The 7,776-nt window shown below is 50.5% G+C and overlaps 1 protein-coding gene across 1 annotated transcript in view; it reads left to right on the top strand.

Annotated features, from left to right (window-relative positions):
* Positions 1 to 682: 682 nt before the first annotated feature.
* TRPV4 (transient receptor potential cation channel subfamily V member 4) overlaps positions 683 to 7,776 on the top strand; it is a 59,248-nt gene continuing 52,154 nt past the window's right edge. Inside the window, exon 1 of the mRNA XM_074206124.1 lies at positions 683 to 725. The gene's annotated coding sequence lies outside the window, so the exon portion shown is untranslated. The remainder of the gene's footprint in view (positions 726 to 7,776) is intronic.

The raw sequence follows: 7,776 nt of genomic DNA, 5'->3' as shown, positions 1-7,776 counted from the left end.
AGCTGGGCCATGAAGCAGTCCCTATTCCCCAGAGGCTCCTCATTTCATGGGAGAGTTGGCACGTCTAGACGTCTGCATTTGTGTGCATGTGAAATGTGTGGCTACATGCAGATACATATATGGACACACATAAATATGTGGCCGTAGAGCAGCAACTGTCCTCCCAGAGGTACCCAGTCTCTCCTCTGTGCTGCCCTTACTCCCCTCAGCCCAGGTAGAAGCCTGTCTCGCAGAGGCCGGGCTCTGTGGCCCCCCCATGGGGCAGCCGCCAAGAGGCCGAGGCCCAGCTCCCCATTGGGCCGGTGGGGGAGGAGGGGGTTTGCGGCTGCACCCCTCCGTGGGCTCCAGCACGTCTGGATCTGTCCGGGCAATGGGGCGGCCACCCCTTCTGGGGCGCACGGCAATGTTCTTCGGGCTCCGTGAGGGGAAGGGGCCTCCCGCGGCCCCCCAGTCCCTGCTCGGGGCCCCGCTTGGACCTAGGAGGGGGTGACCCCATCTCCCGCACTTAAATCTACCGCCTTCACCCGAGCCGCCCCAGCCCTTCCCGAGGGGCGCGGCCCTCCTGCCCGCGCCAGGCCGTGCCTCAGTTTCCCCCCCGGGCAGGGGGCGGGCTGAGGAGGGGCCGGGGGCCGGGCGGGCGGAGCCCACCGGGCCGGGGCGGAGCGGGGCCGGGCCAGCCCCCGGGGCCTCCGCGGCTGCGGTGCCGGGCGGCCGCTCTGCGGAGGGTGAGTGCCGGGGCCCCGGGAGGGGAGAGGGCGGCTGGAGGAGGGGGTCCCCGCTACAGGACGGGAAACTGAGGCCCGGGGGCCCGGGGGGAGGGGAAGGGGGCCCGGGGGGAGGGGCAGCGCCCCCAGAGCGCCCCCTGCCCCCGCCGGGGCTGCCCGGAGCGGGGTGGGCTCGTGGCGTGCTGAGAGGTCGCGAAGTGGAAGCCGAGGGCCCTGGGTTCGAGTGCCGCCTGGGCTCTGCTGCCCCATACAACTAAGGGCCGAACTCTGCTGTCCCCCATCGGCACAGGGCTGGCCGCCGCGATCTCGAAGACCTCTCTCCCCTTGACACTCGGAGGTCACTTTCCCCTGCCCCCCGCCCCCCAGGCCGGCCTGCCGGGGGCCGGCCGCGTAAACCTCCGCCCGCTGCCCGGAGCCCCCTCCTCTTTCCGAGGGTCGAGCCGGGAGCTGCAGGGACTCTCCCCTCCCCCTTGCCAGGTAGCTCGCTTGGGAGGAGGCCGGGCCAGTCCTGGCCGGGAGAAGGAAGCAGGCCCGGGGCCGGAGGCAGCCGCCCGGCTCGCTCCCACCCTCTGTGTGACTTTGGCCAAGTCCTTTCCCCGTTCTTCTCCTTCCCAGACTGGGAAGGAGCGGCGGACTGGATGGGGGGTCCATCCCGATTCCGAAGCAGGACCCCTGGGAGGAGGGAGGGCAGGGGAGCTTGGCTTCCCCTTGGGGCTAGTCACGTCACCCCCCCCCTCCTCCGTGCTGCCTCTGGGGCTCCCCTGGGCTCCCCCAGGCTCTGCGCAAGCCTTCCCTCTCAGGGTGGGGTGTTCTCCCTTAGAAGCTAAGCTTCACGAGGCCGGGGTGTTGCCTTGTGCTTCCATGCCCAGCGTTTCACTCGCCCCCCTTGCCTTATCTCGCCTAAATATTTGATGGTTGCTTGAGCCTCCGTTGCTTTATCTGTGAAATGGGAATCTTCCTAGATGACTTACTTAGGGGGAGGGATTCCAGGGAGGAAGGGTCTTTGTAAACTTTGGAACTATAAGTGGATAGGCTAATGTCCGTGTGAGCTGTTCAGATGTCCCGAGCTCCCTCTCCCTAGCCACAGGCATCTCTTGGTGGCCAGGCCTTTTCTTAGCCTTTCATTCTGCTCCTCTGGGGCAGCCGCCTCCCCTGAGGTTTGGCAGGGCCTTGATGGGACTGGGGAGCCGAGAGACCAGCAGACAGCTCAGAGGGTGAGGAGTCTTGCATTGGGCTGAGCCCTTGGTGGGAGCTGGGGGGAAGGGCCAGGAGGGGATGGATGGGCTTTTGGAACTGGCAGGAGAACCTTTGACCCTCGATCATCCAGAGCTTCCTGGGGGCCCCTTGGTTAGTGGTGTGGAAAGATCTCTGGTCTGGAAGCAGGAGACCTGGGAACAACCCCTGCTCTCCTCTTACTCCTGTGACCCAGCTTTGAATCTCCTGGGTCCGGTGGAAAAAAAATCCACTGGATGCAGAAGTCAGAATCTGGGTTCAAATCTAATCGGCATTCGGGCAAGTTACGAACGTTTCTGAACCTCACTTGCTGGCTCTGTAAAATGGAGAATAAAATGAAGTTAGTCCTTGTGTAATCTTAGGCAAGACACTTAACTCTGAGCCTCAGTTTTTTCATCTGTTCAATAAGGGGGCTGGACTAAGCTCCTCCAGCTCTAAACCTAAGATTCTTTTTTTGTTTGTTTTTAAGTGACTTGTCCAAGGGCACATAGCTAGTAAGAATCATGTATCTGAGGCTATACTTGAACACAGGTCCTCTTCAGGCTCTAAATCCATGATTCTGCTTTTGTTTGTTTTATTTTTGTGGGTCCATGGAATTAAGTGACTCGTCCAAGGTCACATAGCTAGTAAGTTTCAGGTATCTGAGGCTGTATTTGAACCCAGGACCTCCTCAGGCTCTAAACCCAGGATTCTTTTTTTTTTTTTGTGGGAACACAGAGTTAAGTGACTTGTTCAAAGTCACACAGCTAGTAAAGTGTCAGGTGTCTGAGGCTGCATTTGGACTCAGGTCCTCCTGACTCCAGGACCAGGGCTCTATCCACTGCACCATGTAGCTGGCCCTAAACCCAGGATTCTTTAGTCTCTCTTCCATCTTAGCTCCCAGAATACCCTGACTCCAAAAGGTAATGAGTTGGTCCTGGGAGAAGGGGGGGAGATTAATAAATGTTTCAAGATGAGGAAAATTCTACCCTCACTTGAGGGAGGGTTAGAGTAAAATCCCTTCGAGATGGTTGGGTATTGCTGGGGTGGGGGAAGGTTGCAATGGGGAGATGTGGGGTTGTGATATATAGCCTGGCGACTGTACATTAGGGGTTCATAGTTCTGGGATCTGGGCCCATCACTGCTGCCTGAGAAGGCCGTGGGAGGGCTTAGGTTCCTAGAGCCCTTCCTTTTTCATGATGATCCTAAAGGTCCTTCCACCTTTAGAGCCCAAGACTGGTTGGGAGAGGGTGTTTCGGGAGGGAAGGAAGGAAACTGGCAATTCTCTCTGCGAATTCTGTTGACAAAGATAATCCATATTTGAATAATGATAGGAAATTCCACTCTCCAAGTCTCAACCCTTTTACTCTGTTTTAGGGAATCAGGCCCCCATGGACGAAAAAAACCCCAACACTGAAATGTTCTCTAGGACATTCTTAGGCTTCTTAGTCACTTTCCTCTTGGAAAACTAGGATTTCTCTTAAAATACTGTTGCAGAAAAATTCATTAAAAAGGAACTTTCTCCCAGTGAATTCTGGGAAGAATAATACCTTGAGGTGGGCAAGCCCTTCTTCCCCTCTCTGGGCCTTGGTTAATGCAGAAAACTCTCTCTATTACAGAGTTTTTAGGTTGAGGGAGGATAAGAGTGCAAATGTTTTTCCCCCATTTTTGAGAAAAGTGGGTTGGATTGGAAAAACTCTTAAGATTCCTTTTAGCTCTGGTATTTTGTGATTTAAGTCCCTCCCAGCCCTAACATTCTTGTTCTAAGGTTCCTCCTAGCCCTGACATCCCCTGTTCTAAGGCCCCTCCCAGCTCTGACATTGTTCCAAGGTTCATCCAACTTTTTACTCTATGACAGAAATGATGAGTCTGGGATGTGGTGATTTTTCACAGCAGTGGTATAAGTGGAGGAGCCCATTCCTTTCCTCCATGTGCAGAATACAATGTAAACAGGTATCCCTGGCTAGGAAGAGACTTCCTTCTTTGGACCATGTTTCTATATCTGGGGATGGGTTTATGCTGAGCCATCCTTACTCTCTCTCACCTGGCCTAGTGGGAATCATTTAGGAAAGGGCTGTTCAGGATCAGAAATATGACCAAGTCATAGAGAAGCCAGTACCCCCCCCCCCAGCATCTTACCCTCATTGGCACTGCGTCCTGCCCACCAAAGTCAACAGCTAGGACCCAGCCTAAACAAATTCAGGAGAGAAACAACATAATTCAGTTCCATTTGACAATCCTTTAAGAAGCACCTTACTAGGTACCAAGCCCAAGTGCTGGTGAGGAAACGAAACAATAGAACTTAACATCCTTCTAGGGAGAAACAAGATGAAGACAGGTACATCAATAAAAACATATACACACCAGACAGGCAGGTGTCCAGAGAGCTGGCTTCTGGGTTATGAAGCCCCACCTTCTGGCTGTGTGACCCTGGGCAAGTCACTTCATCTCTGAGTGCCTACCCCATGCATCTCACAAGAAATCTAATAAATCTGCCAACAGTGAAAGTGAGATTCTGCCCATCCAAGGACAAAAATGAAGCCTTCTTGCCCTCAAGGAGTTGATAGTCTGGGAGAAAATATGAACATTTCTGGGTAAAGTTTGGTGTTTGGTAGGGAAGAGGAGGGCCTACAAAGTCACGCACTTATTTGACTTCACCAGGAGCTCATTCATAGGCATAAGACCATGGATTCAGAACTTTGGCGGTTTCCTAGAGATGGTTTCTTCTGATCTCATTTTACAGATGAGGGATTTCTGTGCTAAACAAGCGCTAGATACAAAGACAGAAACCAAACCATTCCCTGCCCTCAAGAGGCTTATCAATGGGGTAAAGAGCAGGAGAGATACTATAATGTCGTTATAGATACAAAATACACATATAGTAGGTACAAAGGAACCTTTGAGAGGTAGACACTTGCAGCTGGCAGGACCAAGAACAGCTTAATCCAGAAAGGAGGTGGGAGCAAATATTTAAGGACAAAGAGTCCAGATAATGGGGCCATGTTTTGAACTGGGTGGTCTTGTTGAAAATCCACATATATGCCCTTCCTCCTCTCAGATAGATCCATGCCCTTCCCTCTTAAAGCATTCTATATCTTTTTTTGTGAAACTACTTATAATAAAGAATTTAAAAAAGAGTGGTTTTAAAAAAGTTCAGGAAAACTAATCAACATATTGAAAAAGTTTGACATGATATGGAGCGTTCCATTCCCAAAGCCCCCTCATCCATGTGTCTTCTCCTATCCCTGCTTTAGGGTCAAGCCTGGCCATTGAAATTCCACGGTTTTCTCTTTGGAGTGTCGTCTTTGCCATGGCCATCGATGGCATCATTAAGCATATTGTTCTCCTGATTAGGCGCCCTTGTCTCTGCTTTAATTCTTGACTCTTCAGATGTTTTTCTGAATTCTTCACTTCATGGATTCTTATGGATTACTGACTGAGATTACATTTTATTCATGTTGAGTTTTGTTCCCAGTCTTTTGCTGATTCTCTCTCTCTCTATCTCTCTCTCTCTTTTTCAAGGCAATGGGGTTAAGTGGCTTGCCCAGGGTCAGACAGCTAGGTAGTTATTATTAAGTGTCTGAGGCTGGATTTGAACCCAGGTACTCCTGACTCTGGGGCTGGTGCTCTATCCACTGTGCCACTTAGTTGCCCTGACACATGATAGATTCTTTATTTTTTTAGGTGTTTTTTTTTTGCAAGGCAAATGGGGTTAAGTGACTTGCCCAAGGGCACACAGGGAATTATTAAGTGTCTGAGGTCACATTTGAACTCAGGCCCTCCTGACTCCAGGGCAGGTGCTCTATCCACTGTACCACCTAGCCACTCCACATGATAGATTCTTAATAAATGTTTGTTGAATTAAATTGAAATAAGGCAAGGATAGAGTGGCCAGAAGACCAGAATGGTGTAGGGACACTCTGATTCTGGTTTTGGAGGAACTGGATTCATATCTTCCTCTCAAGATTGCCACCTATAAGAACTTGGGCCAGTATCTTAACCTCTCCTTTGTAAAATGGAATGATTAGACTAGATAATCCCTGAGGTTCTTCCTAGACCTAGTTCTATGAGTCTTGGGTGACATTGGGCATATGACTTCCCTTCCTCAGCCTCAGTTTCTTTTTCTCTAAAATGAAGTTCACCTACATGGCCTTCCAGCTTCATATCTGGTTTCTTATGGATTAGAGGTGGGACGGGGAGAAAGTCTTTGGGTACTTGATGTTCAGTATCATCAGTTCTGATCAAGAGCTGAATTAAATTTTTTTTTGGTTTTTGCCCAAGGTCACACAGCTAGGTCATTATTAAGTGTCTGAGGTCAGATTTGAACCTAGGTCCTCCTGATCCCAGGGCTGGTGCTTTATCCACTGCACCACCTAGCTGCCCTCTGAATTAGAATTTTCCAGACAGAGGCCACCAACATTCCCAAAGCAGGATTAGCTGAAGGGCTCCCAGTGATGCAGACCCTTCCAACATCAGACCTGAGCCTGGGCCACATCCACAATCAAGGGGGGGAAAATAAAGGATCTACCCAGTAGGTTAAGGACGCAGACAATGTCCAGGGGCAGTGAATTTAAAGGCACAATGAACTGAGACATTCAGACAAGGGATCCATAGAAAAAGTTCTGGAGTTTGGTTCAAATCCTACCTCTGATGGTTACCACCAGTGCTTTTCAGGTCTCATTATTCCTCATCAGTAAACTGGCCCATTGGACTACTTGGTTCCTAAGGCCCCTTCCATCTAAGTCTATTATCTCCCTCTCTTCTATTATCCAGTAGCAACGTTAGAGAAATTTTTTTTTCTGTAAGGGTCATTTGAATATTTATAACATCATTTGAGGGCTATATTTGGTCCAACATTTAATTTATTCGCCCCTAAAAAGCTCCTAGATATATTGAATTTTGAGTCCTACCGAGTCCTACCTGAGGTTGCCTTGTCAACAGCAAACCAATGAGAGGTTCCCCACCTTTGCTCTACAGTGTCAGGAAGAGAGAAGTAAGAGTCCTTGTTCAGACACCTTACTAACTTAACAATGAGATCTTGGACAAATCCCATGACCTCTCTGAACCTCAGTTTCTTCTATAAATGGGGGTAATAATGACATGTGCCTGAAGAATTATAATGATGATAATAAAATATATCTAAAATGCTTTGCAAGCTTCAAAAATCCCATAAAAATGCTAGCAGTTATTATCCTTTCAGTGTGTAGATCTCCTCAGATGGGCAGAAATGGATCCCAGAGTTGCTTTGTTCCTTGGTCTGAAACCTAGGACTGCTCTGGGGAGCTTTCTATCACCCCATCCTTAAGACTAGAGTATCCCCAGTGCTGGCTGGCCTGTGGGGAAGCATGGAGGTCAGGTTAATAGAAGTACCAAAGAGCAGGGACTTTGGACAGTTGGGGATGTGAGAAGGCCCAGAGGATGTGTGGGGAGTTCACTGGGGTTTGAACCTCTTAGGCAACTAAGAACACATGGCTTCTGGAATGAGAACCAGAAATCGAACATGAGTCCTGCACAGTGTTGGGCTTGTGGAGGCCCTTGGCCAGGCCCAGTAGCATTCCAGCAGCCCCTCTGCCACTGTTTGCTTTGTGGAAGCCAACGACTTGGCTTCAGACTGCTGGCCTGGATGTCCCCAAATTGTCTTGAAAACCAGACAGCCGAGAGGGGAGCCAGGGAACAGTGGCATGAGGACTGGGCTTCGAGTCAGAGGTCCTCTGTTCAAATGCTAGCTCTTTTACCTGTGACCTGCCGGCCTGCTGACAAAACACTTCCTGTCTCTTCACCTCAGGATCTAAGACTTGGGGCAACTCGATGGCCCTGAAATAAGGAAGACCAATCATGC

The sequence above is a fragment of the Macrotis lagotis genome, chromosome X (assembly GCF_037893015.1).
Source record: "Macrotis lagotis isolate mMagLag1 chromosome X, bilby.v1.9.chrom.fasta, whole genome shotgun sequence".
In the NCBI taxonomy this organism is placed as follows: domain Eukaryota; kingdom Metazoa; phylum Chordata; class Mammalia; order Peramelemorphia; family Peramelidae; genus Macrotis; species Macrotis lagotis.
The sequence above is the reverse complement of the archived record's forward strand: the minus strand, read 5'-3'. Positions and strand labels throughout refer to the sequence as shown.